Below are 27275 nucleotides of genomic sequence, written 5' to 3'. Positions count from 1 at the left end.
AAAAACCTAGAAGACTAGGAGATTGGATCTGTTAGTTAGGAGAAGGAAGAATCCATACCAGACCAGGATGCTGGATCTATGAGTCAGGAGAAGGAAGAGACCATTCCAGCCTCTTTACCCTCAAAATCGATCAAGGAAAATTTTAATGAAGCTCAAGACCCTTCTGATACTGATCCTTTACTACTTTTAACCAATGGTAGCCCAAAGTCTTTCCTCTATAAAACCCCTTCTCAAAGTGTCGATTTGCTAGATGGGAATCTCTGGAGTTTTGGATCGAGAGAAGGAAAATCAAACAAGGAGGAACCCAATGGAGGAATCTCAACTAGAAGCAAGATCAAGAAAAAGGCAGATGTTGGAAGTCAGAACAAAAAGCAGGGAAGGCCATCCATAAAACATCAAAGGGAACAGGAAAGCTAGAAGAATCGTGCTGATGGAACATAGTGTTCCATTGAGTAAGCCCTATCTCTAGTTAAAGTATGAAGATAATATCCTGGATTATCAGAGGGCTGAATGCCCCTCATAAGTAGGATGTGTTATGAAACATCATTAGAGATCATAAACCGGATGTGGTCCTTGTTCAGGAAACCAAGATGTCTAAAGAAAAAGTTGAAAAGATTGGAATTTTCAAAGAAAATGGAGTCATAGGATCTAACTCAGAGGGAGCTTTTGGAGGAACTATGATTTTTTGGAACCAAAAAACCATTACTAGAAAGGAAATCATCTCTACTTCTAATAGGATCTCTATTCAGCTTGAGCATATTAAGGACAACTTTGTTTGGGTGGTATCTAATGTTTATGCACCCAATACCAAATCTAGGAGAGCTAAATATTGGAAAAGCCTTGCAGTTGACAGACTCCAGTTTGTTGATCAAAGCTGGATTATTATGGGAGACTTCAATTCCCCACTCAAAGATGATGAGAAGATGGGAGGTATCCCTTTACAACTTGATGGGAAACAAGACCTTATGGACTTCATTAACGACCAAGCTCTCATTGATGTGGATCTCCAGGGCATCAATTTCACCTAGACCAATAGAAGAACCGGAGTTGATCTGATTCAAGTCAAGCTTGATAGATCTTTAATTTCTCTTGTTTGGCTTTCTAAGTATAGTTTCTCCCTTGCTTCTATTATGAAAATAGGTTCTAACCATTACCCCATCTCCTTTACTACTATTTCTTTTTCGACAAAGAGAAACTTCCCTTTTAGATTTGAAAAAGCTTGGCTCTCCCATCCTTCTCTGGAAGCTTGCATTGCTGAATGGTGGAACTCTAAAGTGGAAGGTAAGGCTCTTTTTAGAATTGCCAAAAAGCTCAACATCATAGAAGCCAAAATTAAAACCTAGAACAAAGAGATTTTTGGGGACATATTCAAGAACAAAATTCAAGTCAAAGCTGAAATCAAGTATGTTCAGGATAGAATCCAAGAGGTGGGGCTAACCAAAGATCTTAGGATGGCTGAAAATGATCTTTTATCTAAATACCACTCCATCATTTGTAATGAAGAGACTTTCTGAAGACAAAGATCAAGAGCCTTGTTCCTAAAGGAAGGTGATAAAAATACCCGCTTCTTTCACCTAACTACTCTTAAGCATAGGGCAACCAACAGAATATCCAAACTAAATTGCAATAAAGGCATCCTAACTAACGACTGTGACATTAGGAAGGAAGCTCTCGAGCATTTCAGCACCCTGTTGGGTGATGTGGATAACCTGGATTTCAACAAGCAAAACACCCTTTTACAAGCTATCCCTCCTATCTTGTCGGAAGTTGACAACCACCTTTTATCCCCTATTCCCTCTAATATGGAAATTAGAAAGGCAGTTTTCTCCTTTCAGGGTGATAAATCCCCTCGTCTGGATGGCTTCCCCGTGTTTTTCTTCCAAAATTTCTAGCACATAGCGAAGGCTAACATATGCAATGGTGTTAAGGAATTCTTTGGCTCTTGAAGACTTCTTAAGGAACTGAATGCCACCTTCATTGTCCTTATCCCAAAGATCCCCGGAGCGGACTCTCTTAACAAGTTTAGACCAATCAGCTTGTGTAACTCTATCTACAAGATTTTATCCAAGGTTCTGACTTCCAAGTTATTGGAAATTCTTCCAAGGATTATATCTATCCAACAGAATGGCTTTGTCCCCGGAAGACATATTTTGGACTCCATTATTTCCATTCATGAAAATATCCACTCCCTAAAAGTGGCAAATAACCAAGGATTCTTCCTAAAGTTAGACATGGCTAAAGCTTTTGATAGAGTGAACTGGTAGTTTCTCCTTAGGATCATGAAAGAGTTTGGTTTTGGTGACAAAGTTATCCAGCTTTGCTCTCAACTCATGGAAACTTCCTCCTTTGCTGTTATTGTCAATGGCTCCCCGTCCAGTTTCTGCAAAATCTCTAGAGGTCTCAGACAGGGGGACCCCATATCCCCTATCCTATTCACCATTCTTGCTAAATGCCTGGGTAGATTCATCCTTAAAAATATGGAAGATGGCAATCTTAAGGGTCTGAAACCTTCTTCATCCAATGTTGTCTGCTCTCATGAACAATTTGTTGATGACTCTATTACCATGGGGGAAGCCACCATCTTGGAAGCTAAATATATGAAGATTATTCTGAATACTTATGAATCTACCTCTAGCCAAAAAATCAATTGGAATAAAAGCTCTTTGTTTTTCATCAATACCCCGATCCAAAGGCAACTAAGGATTGGCAGGATTCTTGGCTGCAACATCTCTAAGTTTCCCTCTACCTATTTGGGGCTTCCTCTATGCCTCAAGCCTAAGGATTCCTTCTGGAACAAGCTAATTGATAGAATTAACTTGAAACTTGCTGGCTGGAAAGGGGTTGTCTTAAGTCAAGTAGGTAAAATCACTCTGCTCAAAGCCACTCTCCAAAATCTTCTTGTGCATGCTCTTAGCTTGTTCAAAATCCCCTCAAAATTTGTGGAAGCCATTGAAAGAATCCAAAAAAAGTTCCTTTGGTCAGGAGTGGAAGTTAAAAATAGAATTCCCCTTATTGCCTAGAATAAAATTTGTTCCCCTAAAGCCTCAGGTGGGCTGGGCTTAAGGAACATTGGTTCTATGAATAAAGCTTTATTAGCCAAACAAATATGGAGATTCAAAGGAGAGGAAAGAGAATGGAATTCTATCTGGAAAAACAAATATCTCTATATGCAACCTTGTGAGGAAGAATTCTTTGACAACTCTTTTAATGTTGAAGGATCTGCCATATGGAATGCGGTGCAATCAGCTAAAAGTTGGGCTGCTACTAGCAGAACTGGGAACCTTGGGGATGGGAGGAGAATAAGATTTTGGGAAGATAGATGGATCCTAGATAAACCTCTAGAGGAAATTGATTGGAAAGACTGATTCAAAAGCAGGTATGGTGAAATGGTAAGAGATTACTAGAGAAATGGGAACTGGATTGATTTTAGCCAGTAGTGCCTGGGACTTAAGTTCCTTCAAATTGCTCTCTTTGCTAAAATCCCTAGAGACAACAAAGATGAAAGGTTGATATGGAGGGAAACTCTGGATGCAAAATACTCGGTTTCCTTTGTTGTGGCTATCCACAATGTCCTAGTGGAAGAAATTCTCATCTGGGCTAAAGTCTGGAACAAGAAGTTAGTTCCTAAGGTCAATATCTTCTTTTGTAATTTCATCCAAAATAAGGTTTTAACCCTGGACAATATTCATAAAAGAGGTATTATTTTTCCTAATAGATGTTCTCTTTGCTGCAGAGAAGAAGAGACAACTTGCCATATTCTTAATCAATGCACTTTTAGCTAGGATATCTAGAAAATCATCCTCACCAGGTGGGACCTGAGCTGGGTCTTCCCGAACTCTCTTGGTGACACCTAACTCCAATGGCATTGCCCTAATTCTAATCCCAAAATTGTGGAGACTTGGAAACTTACTCTGCCGATTGTTATTTGGCATATCCGAAAAGAGTGCAACAACAAGATTTTTAGGGCTAAAAGGGCTATTTCTGAAGTGGTTGCAGATAAAATATTTAGGAGTATTTTTTAAAGCCTCTACTACACTGATCAGGGACTTGCTGCTAAAGAAGATTTTAAAGATAGGTGGAACCTTTCTACCACTACTACTAGCAAGGAGACTGGATGAGAAGGTCTAGTCTGGTGTTTTCCCCCGTAGGGATGGATTAAGGCTAACTTTGATGGGGCTTCTAAAGGGAACCTGGGTAAAGTTAGATATGGGGGCATTATCAAGAATTTTGCTGGAAGTTGTCTTAAGGCGGTGGTGGGTCCTCTGGGGAATCAAGCTAGCCATTTTGCTGAAGCCTCTGCCACCTTGAATACCTTAATTATAGCCAAAAATATAAATTATGATAAAATATGGCTTGAGGGAGATTCACTTAATATTATTAATTCCTTAAAGGGGGAATCAGAGCCTTCCTGGTCTATTGAAAATATCATCATGAAAGCTAGGGAGATCATTGCCAGTTTCAAAGAAATTATTATCCAACATGCCTTCAGAGAGAAAAATAGTGTTGCGGCTTGTTTAGCGAATACTAGAGTTAACTCTAACTCTCAAATGATTTCGCATGAGGAGGATCTCAATTTAAATGTCAAAGAGTTTCTTAGAAAGGACCGTTATATAGGGAGAGAAGGGCAATTTAATCATGACAAGTAAAAAGCATCATTCATGCCTAGTTGGAAAGGCCATCATTACTTGGCATTCCAGTAGATCTTCTATTATTTCTAATAAATTGCCGCATGCTTTGTGGGTTACTTAGTTCAAAAACTTGAGCAACGTAGGGAAAGAAGGTCATAATTTGCAGAGAAACAGTGCAGATAGCCTGCATCCAAAGATGGGAGGAGACCTAAGGCGGGAAGAACCAGACAACATGGTGACTTGGAAAGCGATGCCAAAAGTCTAGGCAAAAGTGGAGAAGGGCTCTCTTACCAGCTTCATGGAGAAGCTTGAGGACTATGACAAAGGTAGGGTTAACTTAGTCGTTTCCAAGATTTCTGAAAACTGGTCTAATGGCTCTTTTAAATCTTTATGGAGTTAAATTTAAACTGGATGCTGGGCTCATTTCCACTATGACCGAAATGCCCCACACTGGGCTTAATTTCTTTCAAGACCTTAAAGTCTCTAACAATGCGGTTAACCTATTCCCTCGGAAAGAGAAAGAGAGGGCTAAAATTGGCAAGGCTATTGGGGGCTACTATGAAGCTGCAAACATCAAGAAGTTGTGGGGCTAGGTTTTGAATGCTATTATCGAGTACATCATGGTTGAAGGTCATTTCTCCAGGGCCCACACCTACCACTTCATGCTCTTAAACCATTTTAGACACAACAAAAAGGTATCCCTGCCCTACTACCTTTTTCAGTCACTCTCCAGGTCCCTCAACAAACACAAGATTAACCCCTCTAGCCTAATTCTCCACTACAGGCTTTTGTTGCTCATCTAGGAGCATTGCAAAACCCTTGCCCTATTGGAAAATAAGAGGATTTCTGCCTCTTTGGGCAAGAGAAAGATGGAAGAGGGAGAAACTAGCAAGGAGAAGGCATCCTCTAGGAAAAAAGGGAAAAGTGCCCCTAGGTTGGAAATAGAGGACATTGTTAAGGAAAGTAGTGGAATGGAGACGAACGACTCTAATGGGGAAGATAGCTAGAAAGATGAGGAGCTGGGTAATGAGGAAGAAAGTGGCAATAATGAGCCTGGCCAAGAAAGCCCTATCCTCAGGGAATGCCCTGGTAAGAACAACAACCATCTGATGGAAGAAGTAGATCCCAAGGATAATGAGGAAACCAGAGTGAATTCTGAGAAGGAAATGAACAAAGACTTCGAGAAAGACTTGACTGAGGATAGGGATAGCGAGGATCAGAAAAGTGTTGGAAAAGGGCTTCTCCTGGATATCCTCAAGAAGCACTCTAAGGCTAGAATGGATTTCAATAGATGGACATGTGAGACCCTGAAAAACATGGAAAAGAAAGGGATAAATACGAATGATAAGAGGGAGGATGAAAACAAAGAGCAGATTAATTGGAAGCAGGAAATGGAGAATAAGGTAAAATCATTGGAAGAAGGAAAAGAAGCGATGAAAAATCTGATGGGAGTTATCCCAAGTATCCTCTCTGCTGTCACCAAAAACCTAGAGGACATCACCAAGGTCTTTGCTCACTCCTGCACTCCTAAACCGGTCATGGATCTTGACCTAGAGGAAGAGACCATTCAGATTGGAAGCGGGGATGCTACTCCGATGGGTGGCACTACGAAGAGAACCAGGGCCAGTATCAAGAAAGTTGTGGCGGCTTTAGCAAAGGATCCCTGTAACTTCAAAGACAACATCAAAGAGCTGTATGAAATCAGCAACATCTTGACTAAAGCCCTAGAAAAAATCTGATTGCTGGAAGGCCTGCTGGCTTTTTCTATCTTTTTTGGGTTTTCCTTGGTTATCCGCTGGTTTTTTGTGGATCTGTTCTTTTCTGTTTCTCGTAGCTTTGATGTTTAATTTCTACTTGTAAAGGGTTTCGAGGCCCCTTCAAAACCTACTTTTTCCTTAATCAAAAACTATGAATTAATGAATAAGGAATATTTATTTATTGATTCTTTCTAATTTCCTTTTTTCAAAACTTTCTAATTCTTTCTTCTCATTTTCCTAATTTTTAATTCATCAATATCCAACTAGTTCCTCAACTTTCTATTTTGGTTTTGCCAACTAATATCCTTCCTAAAATCTATCCTATTTTATGGATTTTTTGGAAGATATTACTTCTATAATTTTCGAATTCAAGGATTTGGAAATCTTACCTTGACATGATCTTATCCTCTTGCGTGAGAAAGTGTGTCATGGCATTTCTTTTTCAATTTTATTTTTCCCTTGATTGAAGTAAATTGCAAATTTTATTGATTTTATTCCAATCTTTGATCAATCTCTCCAATTTCTCTATAAATTGGATTCATTTTTCAACCACTTCTTGAATATCCTCACACTATCAAACTCCTTTGCAATCTTGCTCTCTTTCTCACACTTGCATTTTGTAGGTGAAGCCCACATATTTGGAGGAAAAAGAGAAACAATGGAGAATCATGGAGGAAGTACTTCGTTATGGTTTGCATATTTGTTTTAAGTCCTTTGTCTTCATAGCTCTATTGAGTGTATCGGGATTTCTTTCATAGCTTGTTAGTTTTTTGTGGTTAGCTAATATAGGTTATGAATCTTATGCTCAAATTCCCTAATACATTTTCTAGTGAACCCGACATGAATCACGTATTAAAAATTTGACAAAATTTTCTTGAGTTTTTTATGTGATAGGATCTTCATGACATTTAGTAGGCATGCTTGTCCAGAATGTTGCAAAGTCTGTTAATCTACAGAAATAGCTCTAAAATCTGCTCCAAATGATCAATGATTTGTTAAAAAATCATTTTGTGAATTGTTAAAAAATAAAAAATTTGGAAAAGCTTTGGAGATTTTATTTTCTACTAAAAAATTGTTGGAATTTGCTGAAATTTTTTATGATTTGTTAAAAATCAATTTGTAATCTTCAAAAAACATTGTAAATTTGTTTTAAAAGAAAATCTGCCCAAAAATCATTAAAAATCATTGTAAATTTGTGAATTGTTAATTAGATAGTTTAACATTTTGACTTTTTTTGTTAGTTGCAATTTTTAATTGGGTTGAGATAGTTAAATTAGAATATGGTTTTAGTTTCTTAAAATTAGATTTTACTTTTTTTTAAATTTTTTTGTTTTTAAATACGATTTTGCTTTTTTAGTTTTTTTTATTTAGATTAGAGCTAATTTTAATTTAAAATAGTTTTTGTTAGATAAAATCTTGTTATTTTAAATTGAATTTAGATTTTATCCAAATAGTTTAGATTAGATGTTATCAATTTAATATAGATTTAGATTTTTAATTTAGATTTTAGATTTTAGATTTTAGATTTTAGTTTTTTATTAGATTTTAGATTTAGTTTTAGATTAGATTTTATATTTTTATTAATTTAGATTTTGTTTAATTAGTTTTTAATTATATTTTTAATTTGTAGATTAGATTTTAAATTTTATTAAGTAGATCAAATTTTTATTTTTGTTAATTAGACTAATGTTGTGTTTTTTGTTAGTGTGTTTTGTATTTCCTTTTGACAACTAATTTGGGGCTTTTGATGTGTGTAGGTTTGGAGGTTGGTATTTTCATGTATTGAAGACAAACATTGAAACTATTGACATATTTTTTGCAGGACGCAACCAAAGATTCATATTCAACATTGTGTGTTTGTGATTTCTAGCATAGTCGCACACTTCATTTTCTAAAGGGTTAATGAACACCATGTATACCATGTTTTTTTTTCATTTGCTTGCATGTTTTAACCTTTAGATAGTGGGCCTGCCTCCCAATTTGTGAGAGGGAATGACCCTAAGTGGTGACAGGGTTGAAGATGAACCCCTTCCAAACTACTCTAAATAACTATGGATGCAACGAAAGTTGTAGACAATGGGTGCTGGAATGGTATTGCGATGATTTATTCACCAGATCAAAACCACCCGAGCTGATGCCTTAACTAGAACCCTTTGTTTGTAGAGACCAAAAAACTTCTATCTGTTGGCTCAGGCATTGTGATACACGCATGTTGAAGATACCTCTCATGTACTCCTTAGTTAGAGATAACAAGTTCTTGGGAAGTGATGCCTCTTGAACTCGAAGCTTGGTATGCCCAAGAAGTGAGTACATTGTAAGGGGGAGCCAGTGCTACCAAGCATCTAGCTATCTGATTGAGTGTTGTATTTTATGGTTAGAGGATTCAACAGATATTGCCCCAGCCATCCATAGGATATGTTGTGAATGAGCATGATTGTCTTGGGTCTAAGTCCGAACATCTTGTCTTTTGTGATTGTCAAAAGTTGAATCATACACATTGTCACAAAAATAAAGGACATTTTCAAACAAGTCCAAACAAGACCAAAACAAAATCATTCATCCAACAAAGTTCAAAACATTTTCATAACATGGCTTTCAAACATTGGAAAAATTTGTCTTCAACTACATGTCACTTAGAGATAGGTCCATCATAGTCCATACCTAGGTTTTAGGGGATAACCATTTTTCGTATCCTCATTTTTGCACTTAGTGTCTTCATTCTTAGTGTCACATTTTAGTGTCCTCATTTTTAACTTAGGTTTAACACCATTTTCCTAAGTTTTGCATATCATTATTAGGTTCCTTCTTAGGTGTCATTTTGCATGCCATCATTAGGTCTTTCCTAGGTTTGCACTTTCCATAAATCAGTGTCAAATACCAAGGATAGGTTTCACCTAGGTCATATTCTTTGCATATGTCCTTTTGCACATAGGGTAATATCATTTCATAGCATAACCTTATGTTTGGTCTTAGGTTAACATTATAATACATCTGCACCTACACCTTAGTGTCATATCATTGTGTCATAATCAAATTTTGTCCATATTATCATATAAGGTCACATTTTCATACCCTAAGTCTCTCTTCATAACTTAGCTAATTATCATATAACATTGTAGGTTTGCACCTTAGATCATTGTCCTTTTGCATATAGTGTCAAAATTAGGTTTTTGTCATACTTGAGGATTCAATTCTTTAGGTAAAACCCTAAGTCATTGTTAGGAGGTCTAGACCTTGTCAAATTTTCATCCTCTTTTGTCATCAACATCATTGTCAAACCTAGCCTAGTATTTGAGCATATAGGTGAGACATCATCATTTATCCTATAGTCACTTGGTCCTTTTGTCCTTTAAGGTCTAGACATCATTTCAATTTCCCAAGGGTCGAATCTTTTAGGGTTGCATTTTAAAGTTTGTCTAAAAATCTCCAAAATCACCAAAAATATAGGTTGCACACTTATTTTAGTTTGTATTGTCAATCATTAGGTTGCATTTAGGTGCACATTATTATCATCCTAAGAATTCAAAAGTCCAACCTTCATATATTGCATTAGTTGCATCCAGCATCCAAAATCAATCATCTAGGTTGCATTAGTTGCATCCATCATCCAAAATTCAAAAAAATAAAAAAATCATACATTGCATAGTGACATGCCAGTTGAAACAAGGTCCAAGTCTAAGAAATCACACAAATCAATGCATCAAGCCATATCCTTTCCAATGGATAACAAACAAAACATACAAATGCAATATCAGACTTAGTCACTCGATCCAAATGTGGGTTCGTCAAGCAATGAACCTCCACAATATGAGAGACTACAATTGGGACCACCTCCATATTATGAACCCATATTTGTGCCAGTGAAACTAGGATTTGGAAGTGTTCCACCAACACCACCAGGGAGTGCACCATTAGATTTCAATCAATTAAACCAATAATATGACATGCAACCTCCAATTTCATATGAGGAACAAAACCTTATACAAGGATTTGGATCAAACCAAGAAGTTCAACAAGAAATTGATCCAAATAACCCATCAGATTCCTCATTAGATTATAATGATTTAGATGATCTGGAAATGTTTATTAGCAATCCAAAAATTGAAAAGAAAATGAACAAGTTCTTCAGTAAAGTGTCTAGATTATTTCCTAACAAGTATAGAAGCATTCTTGAAGCCTCTACAACCTCGAATGATCAAACTAATTTACAAACACAACATGAATTTGGTAATCTTTTAAGTTTTGAATCTCATCTGGATGAAACAAATGCACAATAGGAAGTACCAAGCACACCACTTGAGGATAGTGTCTCTAAATCCTTGGGTGTGAGTGTTCCACTGAAATCAACCTTTGATACAATTAATAATCCATTGTTCAACACTACATCATTTCCACAAGATCAAATGGTGATGGAAAAATCATTTACAAAAACAACGTATCCAAAGACATCACAAGTTCTCCAAAGTGGATCGCAATCACAAATGCAAGAGAATTTTACAACTAAAATGCCAAACATTACAGATGTCCAAACCAATCCAAGGATACAAAAAATTTAGTACATGCGACAAATACACATTCACAAATGACACAAAGTTTATCGATAGGACCTTCAATTATGGAAACAAAAGGAACAAATAGTGGCACACAACCACAACAAACATTGCAACAATTTAAAAATGAACAACAAGCACCATCAAATATGCAAACATCAATATCAACAATAATATGTGCCTCAATATGCACAATAAGAGTAGGCAAGCTATTATATGCTCCAACAACAACAACCAAGTATGCATTACCAACCACAAATGCAATTTCAACAACCCAAAGTATAATATCAACCACAAATGTAGATGGAAATTCCATCTAAATGGGCACAACAAAATACTCAATACCAAAACATAGCAGTACCTCAACAACATGAGAAATTCCAAAATGAATATATGCCAGATACACCAAAAATGATGATTTCTGAACGTCAACAACCATTTGGAAGTACTATATATCGAAAACAAGGACATCTAGGGATGAATGCTGACCCTCAAAATCCTTCACAATCATATGTGTTGGTGCAATAAATTGAAAAGATGCAATGACAAATAGAGGCATTACAAACCAAAAGTACAAAGAATTTATACATGGAGCAAGACTTATTTCCTAATCCATTTGATAAAATCTTGTACATGCCTTCCTTACCTAAGCACTTTGAAGCACCAAATTTTGAGAAATACAAGGGAAATGATAATCCAAAAGATGTCATTCGAGCTTTTTACGTAGCACGTACTGAGGTAACTTATGATGAGACATATTTGATGTGTCTTTTCCTGTGTAGTCTCACGGGACAAGCTATGGATTGGTATGCACATTTGCCTAGGAATACAAAATCTTGGAATGAATTGGCTGAGAAATTCATTTGTCATTTTGTATTCAACATTGACAATGAGATAACCATGTCAGATTTATGCAACACAAAGAAAAATCTAGGAGAACCATTAATGACTTTCTTACAAAGATGGTGAGGCCTGGTTAGTCGATGTTCCCTCGATATCCCAGAGGAACAACAAGTCAACTTATTTATTCAAAACTGGATAACAAAGATGATGTATGAGCTTAAATTGAAAGGTCTTAGTACTATTGCAAAGCTCATTAAAAAAGGAATGGACATTGAGGATGCTCTTATTACTAAGGGGGTTATTAAAGAAAACAAGGACAACAACAATCTGACCAACTTGAGTGATAGGAATAAGTTTTGGTCCAAAAACAAGAATGTCACTAATGATGGTGTAGTTGACGCAAGAGCTATAAACACTAGTCAACCAAAGTTTGGTATAAGAGGACCAAGTGCATTGAATGTTCCATCAACAAATGCAAAATCAAACAAGTAATGCTATCCAACAACTAGAAAATCAACAATGTAATCAACAACAACAAGATCAGCAACGTAGACATTTCAGATCAAGAGATGGACATCCTTGTCAATTTACACCATTGGGAGAGCCTATTGAATCGGTAATGAAATAGTTGATTCAAGCTAATTTTATTAAGTTGCTAGATATAAAGGAGGAGCCACTAGTAAAACCCCATTGGTGGAATGATAATTCATATTGTGAATATCATCGGTCTAAGGGACATAAAATTGCATCATGTTTTCATTTAAAACACCTTATTCAAGATTTGCTCGATCAGGGTGTGATTGAGGTAGATTCATCCATTGGAAATTCTTATGTTGATCATACAATTTTCAAGACTCCCTTACTTGATCATGACAAGGAAAAATCTTCCTCTTCAAACTCAAATCAACAAGGCAATTTGAATTATACCAACATAAGTCATAACAATGTCATTAATTACTTCTATGCCTCAAATGAGTGTGTGTCAACCATAAGAGTAAAAGAACAATATTCTTCATGTGCAGTGACCACCCTCTGATCCAAAATAGTTTTAAAAGGAGAACCTTCCAATCCTTATAAGCTAACCTCAAAAAGCTAGTACAATCTCCTTGACCATTTGGGAAAAACCCCTATGCAAATTTCAATCCTTGAGTTATTAAAAATATCTCCCATGCATCGCATTGTTTTAGACAAAGCCCTGACTGAGTCAACACTACCTACTAATATTGGTGTTGACCAATTTCAAGCTAGGATAGGACACCTTGCAACTTCCCAACATGTTGCCTTTTGAGACAAAGATATAACTTGCGATAACACCCATCATAGTGATCCCCTCCATCTTGAAATGTTCGTCCATAATTGCAAAATCAGATGAGTTTTGATAGATGGTGGAGCAAGCCTGAATATATGCACTATGAGAGTCATAATTGGCCTTGGTTACTCTGAAAATGACATAGATCCTTCAAGGAAGATAACAATAAAATCCTATGATGATGTTGAATGCCCATCTAAAGGAGTGATTGTTTTACCTATCAGAGTAGGTCCAATGATAGAGAACACTTTGCTACAAGTGCTAGATCTAGATCTCCCTTACAATATGATCCTAGGTCATCCATGGATTCATGCAATGAAAGCGGTTCCTTCAACCTATCACCAGTGTTTGAAATATTCATACAATGGAACTAAGATAACAATTCCTAGAGATCCTAATCCATTTCAATTTTGTGCTAACCTGAAGGATGCTTTGCAACAACAAGTGCCAGTAAATAGAGCAGCATCCTTGCCTAATTATGTGGATCCCAATACCTTGTTAGAATCTATCAAGGGTAAGATGAAAATACAAGATCAAGGATGCAGAGAGTATTCCATGTCCCAAACATTCCTTATTGGCAAGCTACCTCTGTCACCAAAATCACATGGAAAACCACAATTTTTGCAAAAGGAATCTAAAACAATCATCCAATATCAACCTCCCACTGTATTTACAAAGTGGGGTGAACTGAACAAAGAAACTTTGGATGATGATGTATCAGGATGGCTCTATAAAGATGAAGTAGATGCAACAAACACTCCACCTATCAAATTGCTAGTAGAACAATATGGAAAAGGATTTACTATAATGCAAAAGAAGGGATATGATGGATGCAATGGTTTGGGACCTAACAAAAAAGGAAGATTAGAGCCTATCATCCCTACGATGAGACATAAAACTTTGGGTTTAGGTTTTGTACCATTTCCAATTGGAACCTCATCTACCAAAGTGACTACATGTAAAGAAGGGAATGATTTAGATGATGAAACAACACCTGAGGACACCCATCCTGAAACCGACTCTAATGAATGGGAGTGAGAGTCTTATTCCTCAAGCTCCTATGCCCTTGATAATGTCTTCATTGAACCTGACGATTTGTCTATGGAAGACAAACATGAAATTCCTGTTAGGCCCAATATGGAAAGCTAATGTACTGAGAGGGGAGGGGTGAATCAGTACTCCAAAACTTTTCTTGAATAATAACTTTACTGTTATGCATAAATAGAATAGTGTAGTAACATAAAATAAAGTTAAAACAAATAGATAACAATCATACATGATTCACTCCATAACACATATATTTTGGTTATGCAGAAACTCTTGGTTAGAGAGAAAAACTATGGTGGGGATGGCACCCACAACTTCACTACTGCAATAATAAAGAGTGCTCGGTTAGAGCTACATATTAGCTATTTCTGATAGCTTACCCTGTTAGGAGTAACAAGGTCTATTAGATCTACTTTGCTTAAGGATTTTACAACATTTATTCTGAATGTTGCATCTGGTTAGAGGCTTTACAATTTATAGACTTGATTAGAGTCTTTTACCCTGTTAAAGGTTTCTCTTACAACTTCACAATATTACAATAAAATCATTACAAATATCTACAACTTTACATCTGAAATGTTATAGTAGATTCTATGTGCTTAGAATAGATTACCTTTCTTATATCATACCTTGGTAACCCATATAGTAACTCGGTAAACCCTTCTATTTACTCTATTCTTTGACTGTTCTCTGAAAACCTTATTGGTGACCTCTGTGTCTCTGTAACAGTCTTCTTACACTCATACATACACCCTTAACTCATGTTGTATAAATAGATCTCTTAAGACGGTGATCTACTTCATTGCTTCGATCTTACAAACAAGATTCCTTGAATGAATAACTATACAAAATATTTCATTGGTTAGATTGATCTCAAAATCATACACAATCTTCTAGTGCAATTTCCAATGTGATAACAGTTAGATGTGCCTCGATCTTGTAACATGTTTTCATATGCATGTCCAGGTTCAATGTATCTAGTAACACACTTCACTTAGTGTATATCAACTTGGTGTGTCATCTTTGCTACTTGGTAGCTATAAAAAGATACTCAGTAGATAGCTTGGTGTATACTGCGTTCTATGACTACTTTCTTCTATAACTGACTAGACTGTGCATATTGACTTCTCTGTGTATATCGACTGCATGATTCGGTAGTGTTAACCAACTAGAGTATATAGTATGAATTTGAATATAAAAATTAATGCCAACTTGATAAGTAGTAACAATCTCCCCTTTTGACATTAGTTGAGATGTTTGACAAAAACTACTTTCAAAGTCATAACTCAAAAATCTATATACTTTGCAAAATGACTATACTTGACAGTATATACAATAGTCAATGAAATAGTATATTCAAATATATGCCCCTTATCATTATACTATACATAACTCTAATTTTGCATGCTTGGTTTTGTGCTTGTATGCTTCGCTTACTCTGCATACTCTGCTTGTATGCTCTGCTTATCAAAACTGTATCACTAAAACTGTATTACTCTCAAGATTATCATATTACTCCCCCTTTTTGACAAACATCAAAAACTTAATTTCCATCCGAGGGTGGTAATTGGTCAAAAATAGATTTGTACTTTGTCTTTGCATCGGTGAGAGCAACAGAGAGGGCATCTTTTACACTTTCCATTAAAGAATTTTGTGCTTAAATATCAGCCAATAGTAATATTAAGCCATCAAGAGTGGTTCCCTCTTATGTAGTAGATAGGCATGTGGCTTGGTTAATCTGTTCTTGAACTAATGAAAGATGAGGAAGGAATAATGTCCGAAGTGTCATTATATCCATACTGATCTTATGTTCTTCATTTCTTAGTTCTAATTGTTGAGCCATGAGTTGTTGAAGCTTGGTATAAAAATTCTGAACTAAATTAGGCTCTAGAGTCAACTTATTTGAGAGATTGGTGATCTCTTTCTCAATTGCATCAGTTTTATTCTTGATATCTTTAATGAAAATAGAAAATGTACAAAGTTTCTGAAATAAATAAAGAATATGCTTGAGTTGAGGGGACAACTCAACAATGAATTTGACAAGTTTGACTTTGCCAATAGCAAGAGCTTTCTGTACGTCTTCTATCATTTTTGTAGTAAGCTCCTTGTCTTTTAGCTTGCTCAAATACTCAGATGCATCAACTCCAGATGTTTCAATTTGATTAAGGAGTTCATCTAGTTGAATGTGGATGGCTGCATCAGTTGACACTATAGCTATATGTAGCATATCTGATAGCATTGTCTTCACCTTCTGAAGTACTTTATTCTTCTTTTGTATGGCCATCTGGTTTTCTTGTTCGACCTTTTCTTTGCATAGTTCACTAAAATCAATGAGTGCTTGCCCCTTCAATTTTGATATATCCACATTGGGCAACACTATTGGTTTAGATAAATCAACTTTGAAACTATTCTTTTTCACTTTCTTCTCTTTACCTTTAGTCGGTTGGACCAAGACAATAGCTTGAGAGGCTTACTGACCCTCGATAGGTTGCTCATTAGAGGCAACACTTTGGTCAGTTCCTGTAGCTATTGTGGTCTCTTTTGGTGCCTCGGTACTGGGTGTCTTAGCTACTACATTTTCAGTGCTCAAAGGTGCTTGAGAGGTCTATTCTAGAGTAGTATCTTCTCCTATTGTAGACTTGTGACCTTCAGTGCCTTGTGCTCTATCCTGAGGATCTTCGGTAGAGACAGGTGAATTGATCGGTGGATAGGGCTGAACTTGTTCTGAAATAGCTTCACTAGATACAAGTTTTGCATATGTTGTCCCTTCTATCATTTCCTGCTCTGGTTCCTCTGTATCCATGACATCTTCATCTATTTGAATAGTGTCAGCCGGGTCTTGTTTTAAGGCTCATCTATTCATCAGTTTTAAGGCTCTCTATTTGACAAGAAATTTTGAATTGTAGGTTGTCAAGTGTTCCTTTATTTCTGCTACAGGCATATCAGGAAATAGATGGACTAGACTTATTTCTCTAATTTGTTTCTCTGAGTCCATTGCATACTTCCACCTATTATCAATATGTAAGTAAAGTTCATTTGGAAGTGACTCTACTAGTTCTAATGGAGCTAACCGGAACTTTAGAAGTGTGCAGATGATAGCTTCTTCAATCTGTCTCTTCTCATCATTATTTCTAGTTTTATACTTGACAAATCTAAATGAACCAAACCCCGCCATATTCTTTTAGATTGGTACATAAGTTTTCAACACTATGTATATTTACCTTCTTGCTCTTGACAATCTGGAATTTGTTGGCATCCTCAGATTCTGTATCACTAGACTCTTTTGCCAAAATGAGTCTCTAAGTAGATTTCTTGTAGGTCTTGGTTACCTTGGGAACAATAACACTCTTTTGTTTCTTACTCGGTGATGTTGTTGATGCTCTTGTATTAGGTCTCTTTGTTGGAGGAGTCGGTAGGGCCTTTGAAGTGTCTAGTTTCTTTCTTTTCAACACTTTACCCTTAGGCAATTCGGTGCTCAGTGTTATAGCTGCCTCTTGAGCTTCTAACTCCTCTTTGGTGATGGCAAGAGTGCCTTTGAAGGGTGTGGATGAAGAATCTTCTCCTAATTTCTCTATTAAAACCTTTATCATCTTCGTTGCTTTTCTTGTAGTCTTGGGTACTACGATGCTCATTTTTACTTTTCCCTTCACCTCTTCATAGGTTCCATACCTCAGCTCGGTAGCATGCCTTGGTAATGTAAGATATACATCAATTTGTTGTTGTGTGATATCAAAGTCAATCTCATAACCCATAGGTGGCAAAGATTGAGTTCTTGGTTCCACAACATTCACATAATAGTAATTAGTGTCTACCTCAAAGCATATATCATCTTTATATTTCTCCACTAGTTGGGGTGGAATTCGGTACCTGTTGTGCATTTTCTCCAGAAATTTATTGAAATAATCATCCATTACATCATTGAAATTATCACCTAGCTTCTTGATAAAGTCATTAATCTGATGGGTGATTGGTTGGTGTAGCTCCCAAACTACTTTACCGACTAATGGAAAGAATTTTTCAAAGTAGAAAAACATGCATACAAGAAGTGAACAAAACTTTAGTGTATTTGTCGAGTTGTTCTTCTTCGGCTTCCTTATTGTGTTCAGATTCTCAAACAGGTTCTTCAGTAACACTTCACATAAGTCAATTTTCATTCCCTTTTTCACAATTTTATAAGCTATCTCAACTGTTGCATAGGGTACACCATTTTCCCTTGCTGATTAGAAGAAATAGTAATCGATTACTCTAATGGCAAACTTAAGTTTTGCATCAGTGACATTGTTCATTTTTAGTCCTCTGTAATCAGATTCTACTATGGTTAAACTGATTAATTTCTTCTATGATATCATCTTTTGACCTCATGCATGATGATAGATAGGATAACCGGTGATCACATGAATGATTTCCTTGGTGATTTTAAATGGTTGCTTTTCTAGCCACATGAAATCATCATGAACTCTACTCAAAACAAACTTGACCCATTGGGGCTTGAACACACGAGGATAGGTTAGGGCTTCAGTCAATCCTTTGATTTTGATGTGTTCATACTTGTTGTTTAATACACCATCAGTACATAATTCATCATAGGTGTCTCTTATTTCAACATGACCGAGTTCTTCAACACGACATTTGGTGAAGAATCTCACATCTTTGACTAACAAGACTTGATCCAGGATGAGTGAAAAGGCGGTTTTGTCATCCGATTCGGAGGCAACTTTAGGAGTCAGAGTATTTCAGTGAGGGCTTCTCTACATTCTTGACAACTATGGGATCTTGGATCTTGGGTGCCATTGAATATTTCAGGTAAAAACTTAGCAAACTATCCTTAGGGTTTGACGATTTACAAATGGCAGACGCTTCACACTCAACAGATAATAACAATTTGATAAGATCGGTAAGCTAGCTTAACAATGTGATGAGATTTGATGTAAATACCTTGAATTCAATTTGAATGAGGTTTGATCACCTTGATTCACTCTGCTTTTCTCTTTCAAAAACATGGTAAGTGTAAATGACCCTGAAAATACTTTTAAGTACACAAAATGTTGGCATATGCACACTCCAATGAGACATTGTATGTGATTGAAGGTTTTGTCATTGATGGCAACCTTGCAATCCTATGGCACTGGCAAGAAATTATACCAGCAAAGCATTACACTGACAAGATAGTGCACCGGCATTAGCAGATCACTCAGGACACCGGCACCGACACAAAAGAAAACAAGTATACCGGCACAAAGGCCAACAAAACTTTTGTTATGCAATATTTTGTTTATTATTGTAAGCTGACTTGGCAAATTATAAAATGACTCTTATATATAAATGAGATCATTGTAGACATTTGTAGAAGTGATGTAGGAGCATTAAGGAAAATATTAGGCAGACCTAATGTGTGAAATATAGGTCAAAGGGTATATGTAAAGAAGAGAGTAGGAACCGATGTTGAATCTAGCATTGAAGATGATATTGTAAAGCAGTACAAGTCATTGGATTAGTATAATCCTTATTGTAAGTCAGTGTGACTTCCCATTGAGAAGTGAGCTCTAGGCAGTTGACCTTCCTGCATGTGCAAGCCCCTATTGTAAGTAATATTCTCTTATTGGCCAGTGAGTGAATATTGTGGGTCACAATTCTCACCGAGGTTTTTCCCACACCAGGTTTCCTCATTAAACATCTTGTGTTATAGTGTACTTTTCATGTGGATATTCTTGATTCTGTTTATTGCATTATTTCTTGCATACCGGTACACTATTATATTATGTTCTGCACGTTTTAACTTAAGAAATTATTATTACTGGTTAGATACTAATTCACCCCCCCCCCTCTCAGTATCTATGGGACCCCTAACAATTGGTATCAGAGCTTGGTCTTCTATTTTCAGAAGCCTAATAGCTTGAGGAAGATCTTGACACAAGTAAAGATGGAAAATCTAATGAAGAAACTTGAAGGAGCTCTCACAGACTATGATGTAAAGAAATTAAAAAATATCAAATTAGAAGATGATCTACGGGCTTCTCAAGATATCATTCAGGCACTTCAAGAAAATTTTATTGTTGCAAGAAATAAGAGAACAGAAATTTGTGAAAAATTGCAAAATGAGAATGATGAAAAGGAATCACTTAATGATATGATAAGAAAGTTAAAACAAGAGATCATGACAACAAAAAATGAAATGCAGGATATGACTATGAGATTTTGCAAAGAGATTGAGGATAGGAAGAATAATGAAGAAGAATTGACCAGAAGACTAAGTGATGCAGCAAATGAGAACACAAGACTTAGCTTTGAAAATGACATGTTGAAGACAAATCTGATGCATACTCAGAATGACTCAAAGGAACTGATGAGACAAAAAGAAATCTTGGAAAGAGAACTGGAAACTGCAAATCAACACAAAGAAAAATTCAAGAAAAGCTCAGAGGAACTTGGTACATTGCTGAAGAATCAAAAACCTAAAGGTGACACTTCTAGAATTGGCTTTGAAGTTGGTGAAAGCTCTGGTACTGCAAATACTCAAGATCACAGCAAACCGGTAAGACAACCTAATGCTTATAAATTCAATGGAAAATGCTTTAACTATAATAAGTATGGTCATAGAGAAAATGAATGTAGATCTAGGAATTATCAGAATATCAATTCACCCACCGGTCAATGTTCAAAATGCAACAAAGCTGGTCATAACTCTAAAAACTGCAGAATGAATGTGAGATGTTATGTTTGTGGAAGACTTGAACAATTATCAAATCAATACAAAACACAAACCGGCATAGGTTATGGGAAAACTATTCAGAAGAATAATGTAATTTGTTATGCATGTAACAAGATTGGGCATATTGCTAAATTTTGTAGAAGTAGAGGAACACCAGTAGACAACAAAAGTGCTAGCTTGAAAGGTAAAGAAAAAGTTGAAGAGGTTAAGCAAGAATTCTCAAAGCAATGGATTAGAAAAGCTGATCTAAATATTGGGAATACTTCTCCACCGGTAGAACCAACCAATGCTTCACCGATAGGATGGAGTGATTCTTCACTGGTAGGATAGAGTAGTGCTCCACCGGTAGGAAGTTCTTCATCTAATTGAAGAAAAATTTCCTTGAGGGTTTGGCAATCAAATGACACATGTGCTAATTATTCCCTTGATTAGAGATAAGAAGTTGAAAATTACTTATTACTGGCATACAATGTTAAGTGAATACTTAATCGGGCATGCAATTAATGTGATAGATGGTGAAAAGACATTATAAAATAAGGTTTTGGCTCCATTTCATTTCACTGTGATTTCAAATTTTTAGAGAGCGCGAAGATTCTGAGCTAAGGCATTTCGAGCAAGAAGCAAGCACACTCCAAACAATCATCCATCAAAGGCAGTAAAAGGTATTTAATCATGGTATCTACGTCTGCAATTGAATACATAGAAAACCCTACTATTGTTGAAGTAATAAAAAGACCTAGGCCCATATTTTAGTTAGTTCCTGAGATAGCAAAGAAGGATGATACCTTAGGTGCTTTTTCTCAAATCCCTAAGGGAGTTGTATATGCTAAAGACCCTAGAATGTACATCCACTACAACATTGAAGAGTTAGGAGATGAAGAAATCAAAACCATGTATAAAACCATAATATGTGATGATACCGACAATATTAAAGATGAACACAAGATTATTGAAACCCTAGGATTTACAAAAATCCTTAGCATTCCTGAATTTCCTAAGGATGTGATTAGGATAGTTTTAAGGAAAGTACATGGAGAATTTTTCTGGTTAGATGCAATCCATAAGCTCACCAAGGAAGCTGTGAAAGCTATCATAGGGTTACCGACCACTGGTAAGAGACTAGATAAAACCAAGAAGGTTCCTAATGACCTAGTTACAAAACTAATTGTTGCAACATTCGACAAGAGATCTCTAAGGGTTAATGATGTAAAAGATATCAATGTGAGATTCATCAATATGATATTAGGTTATAAAGTCACTCATGATAATAGACTTAATTCAGTTTTAGGTTTGTGCATTAAGAGCGTGCTTATGATATGGTAACAGACAATGCAAAAATTGACATATGTGAATAGTTAAAGGATGAACTAATTGACAATCTTGGAAAGATCAAAAAGGACAAGAAAGGAACTTTCAGATTTGGAAATCTATTAGTATGCCTAATGCTACACATAACAAAATAGGTTCCTGATATAGGTTATAAAGAACTTGGATATGACATACTGGTAGGAAAAAAATTGATTGAACTGTTCAATAACATGGGTGAGAACAAGGAGAACAATATTCATGACTTTTTCCAAGCATTAAAGACCAAAATGAAGAAAAGAATAAGGTTATCTCAGAAAATAGTAGACAAATATAAAGATGATATATGCTTTGTTATTAAGAAAGATAAAATCTGGATGGAAGCAGTCATCCCAAGAACAATTTGGGTAATCAAGATGGGCTATGAAACAGATGACCACATAGTTGAAACATATGCCAAAGCACTTTTGGAAGCCCCCAATGAACCTAAGGAAGAAGTATTTGGTAGTGTTGAGACTATAGAAAGCCAAATACAATCAAAGAAAAGAGTAAAGAAGGTTGAGGCATTTATAAGGAAAGGATCCAGACAAGTAAAAGCCATTAAGGAAGATGTATTGAAGAAAACTGGCATAACAAAGGATGAGTTGGCAGCTCCACAACCTGAAACTCACCTATCACCGATAGGTACTTCTTCGGAAGGTGACATGCCAACAAATTTTAAAAGAGTTGTAAGAAAAAGAGATCCCTCACCAGCAACCACTCCTTCACCTAGAAGAACAAGGAAAAATCAACAAGCAATGAGATCTCTGGTTAGAAAGGCCACACCAAAGAAGAACCTAACACCTATGAAGAAGAAAAGGACAAACAGAGACTTGGCACCTCTTGATGTACTACTAAATGAAATCACAGAGGAAGGAAAATTGAAGAACATAGAGAAAATTTATGACACTCTAATTGTTGATGAGAAAGAGCAAGTTGAGAACAGTGTTATATTACATATGGACATGTACAAGAAATGTACAAGAAATTTTTGATGGAAGTATCAAATGAAATTCTTGATGATTTATTCAAAAGACTTGAAGCTAGAAGGCAAGCAGTAATAGAATTAGATAAGAAAATAAAAATAGAGAAGCTACTTGTTGTATATCTAGTAAACTCTCCAAAGGAAATTGATGATTTGATTGCTCAAGCAAACCGGTCAGTATTCTCTACTGCACACTGGCATATTTCACTAATGGCAGGAAGAGTTACTGAAGTAATAGAGGAAACAGAAGATGGATGGGATATATTCCTGGTTGACAAAGAAAAACAAGAAGAGTACAGGAATCCTAAACCTATAAAGGTATATCAGAAAGATAGAGACAAAGGGAAAGGCAAAGTTGGTGGACCACCAAGCATCAACATTAAAGACAACCTACCCCCACCGGTGAAAATAACAACTACTGAAGATCAACCGGCAGTAGAAAGTATGGATGTAGAGGATAACAATCCTAATTTTGAAGTCCTATATACTGTAAATGTTGATACTCAGAAGATCAACATAATAGTAGATAAAGATACAACTGATAAGTCAGATATGGCTAATGAGCCTCCGATAGCAAGGGAAATAGAGAAACCGACAGAAGATATAGAGAAAAAGGTAGAGACTGAGTCATAGATAGAGACAACACAACATATAGAGAAACCAATAGAGCTAAAGGCTTCGAAACAACATCAACCGGAATAGGTACATAAGGAAACAGTGCCACCGGTAACTAGTGAAGTAGGAAAACCAGTGCTAAAAGAAATGCAGACACAAACTAACCTACCAGAGGTCAATACAAGCATGGTTACTTCCACCGGTACTCAGTTTGTTGGATCATCGTCAACATTCAAGTCAACAAATGTGACTGAGGTATTACTTGATTCTATCAAGAAAATAACTGACTGCATCTCTCAAGCTTATAAGGCAATTGATGATTCTATACCAATTTTGAAGGTAATAGCTCCCAACTATAATATAGATAATAAAGATTCTTTAGGACAATTGGATACATTGTGTAAATATATCTTAGAAAACATTGAGAAAATAAAGGAAGAGTCAGTAAAGGATAAGGTAGAAATTGAGAAACAAAAATTCTTTGATGAGGAAATAAAGAAGTGTAACAGAGTTTTTGACACACTTCTACTAGAACTATTTAGTTTGTTGAAAGAATACAAAAATCTGTATAAAGATACATGTAAAATAAACTTTTTGACTATAGACATTGACAAGAAAATAAGCAAGGCACAGTATGAGATAAATAAACTTGCAGACAACTTTGTCAACTCACCTGATTCACTATCAGTTTTTGAAGAGAAGATAGCAAATTTTGAGGAAGAACTACTCAATTTAGAAAGAGAGAAAGAAAGAATAATAAATAAGGCAAAACATTTGAGATCTAAACTAAGTCCAAGATTGGACTATTTAGCATCTCTGCAGAAGGAAATTTCTGAGGCATTAACACAAGGAAGCAAAACACTGGCAGAGCATTTGCAGCATCTCACCGGTACAGTAAAGAGAATAGAGACAACAATAAAGGATAGTAAGAAGTTTATGGATAGTATAAACTTAATTTTGGGAGATCTTTTTTAGATAATAACTACCCAGCTAAAAGGTTGAGGATATGGATAGATGAAACTACAAACTCTACTAACACCTTGACAACCTTTGTCATTGATGCCAAAGGGGGAGTAGTGGGATGAGAAAATTCAAAACACAGGAATCATATGCTCAGGGGGAGCTCTCACATTTTTGGTAAACATTTTTGGTAACATTTTTGGACTACACATTTTTGGATACTTTTTGAAATTTCTCATGAGTGTTGCCATCAATGCCAAAGGGGGAGATTGTTGGCATATGCACACTCCAATGAGACATTGTATGTGATTTAAGGTTTTGTCATTGATGGAAACCTTGCAATCCTATGGCACCAGCAAGACATTATACCGGCAAAGCATTACACCAACAAGATAGTGCACTGGCATCAATAGATCACTCAGGACACCGGCACCAGCATAGAAGAAAACAAGTATATCGGCACAAAGGCCGACAAGATTTTGTTATGCAATATTTTGTTTATTATTGTAAGCCGACTTGGCAAATTGTAAAATGATGTAGGAGATCATTGTAGACATTTGTAGAAGTGATGTAGGAGCATTAAGGAAAATATTAGGCAGACCTAATGTGTGAAATATAGGTCAAAGGGTATATGTAAAGAATAGAGTAGGAACTGGTACTGAATCTGGCATTGAAGATGCTATTGTAAAGTAGTACAAGTCATTGGATTAGTATAATCCTTATTGTAAGTCAGTGTGACTTCCCATTGAGCAGTGAGCTCTAGGAAGTTGGCCTTCCTACATGTGCAGGCCCCTATTGTAAGTAATATTCTCTTATTGGCCAGTGAGTGAATATTGTGGGTCACAAATCCCACTGAGGTTTTCCCACACCAGGTTTCCTCATTAAACATCTTGTGTTATGGTGTACTTTTCATGTGGATATTCTTGATTCTGTTTATTGCATTATTTCTTGCATACCGGTACACTGTTATATTATGTTTTGCATGTTTTAACTTAAGAAATTCTTATTACTGGTTAGATACTGATTCACCCCCCCCCTCTCAATATCTGTGGGACCCCTAACACAAAATACCTTATCGGGCTTCATGCGGGTTAGGTCAAAAACATTAAATGCACTCGGTTCACCTTTAACCGATTTACTCCTTTTTTTTCGTTTTAATCGAGTAACCAAATTTCCTTCATTTACCGACTTGACAGGCTTCCTGTATTCACCGACTTGACAGGTTTCCTGTAAAGTACTTTTGATAGAATTTCAAACTTACTAATGCATCTTGACTATGTAGATTTTGAATTTAGTACATAATAGAATAGGAACTGTTATGATTTTAACCTTTAGAGAATGCAGTCCCTTAATACCTTTTCTGATTAATTTGGAATAGGTGCACCTAACTCGGTAGGTAAGGTGCTTTCTTCATTTGACATGATTTCCTTCTTTTTCCAAATCATCTTTAATTTCTCTTTTATTTCTTTAGTGTCTCCTCTAGGTTGATCTCTGCAATATCCAGCTAAATGTCTAACTTTGTGACAATGAAAACATGCCATACCAGGATTTCTCGATGATCTTCGGTTGTTCATTCCAAACCTTATAAAATAGTTGGCACTAATATGTCCATATCTTCCACAACATTTGCACCATATCCTTGTATTGTAATCCCATGGTACTGCTGCATATTTGTCGGTAAGGATCTGTGTGAGTTCGGTAACCTCTAGTGTTTGCTCGGTGTGCAGACCACATGTAGTTCTTTTTCTTAAGCTAGCACTTCTTAGTACTATGTCCATATCTATTGCAGTTTCTACAAAACCCTTTGTATTTTGCCTTCTGATAGTTGTTAACAGACTTTGTCCTACATTGGTTAAATGTGTGACCATATTTATTGCAATTGTAACAATAACCATTGGACTTAGTGATATTCAGTTGCTTACCTTTTTTGATTTGGCACATGTTGGTATTGTGACCTTGATTTCCACAGTAGTAGCAAATAGGCTTCTTTCTTTTGATGTTATTCCTATTTCCAGCTTGCTTTGATGATTCTCCTCTCTCGGTGGTATGAATTCCTTTCCCGGTAGAGTCTTTTCCTTTGTAACCAAGTCCTACATCTCTGTTGGGTCTTCTTGTATTCAATTGCTCATCCAACATCTTTGATGCATCATAACTCTTCTTCAGTGTTTCTTTGGATTTCTTCTCTATTTCAAGTTCATTGGTCAACCTTGATACTTTGAGTTTCAATGCTTGATTTTCATCATTCTTCATAATTGCTTCATGATGTGCATAACCTAGTTGATCTATCATATTTTGTTGAATCCTAGTCAACCTTATGATTTCATCATTTTTATCAGATACTAAGACTTCAAGTTGTTGTTTCTCTCTTTCTAGATCTCTTCCTTTATCCTTAGCTATCCTTAATGCATCTAGATTTTTAGTCATCTGTGTGCTAAAATGTTCATGTTCTCTTTTCATTGCTTTTAGTTGATCAACCAATGCTTTGTTCTTTTATTTCAATACCCCAATCATTTCTTCAGTCTCTTCAG

Source organism: Cryptomeria japonica, chromosome 4 (assembly GCF_030272615.1).
Source record: "Cryptomeria japonica chromosome 4, Sugi_1.0, whole genome shotgun sequence".
Lineage (NCBI taxonomy): Eukaryota > Viridiplantae > Streptophyta > Pinopsida > Cupressales > Cupressaceae > Cryptomeria > Cryptomeria japonica.
This window is presented reverse-complemented; position numbering follows the sequence as displayed.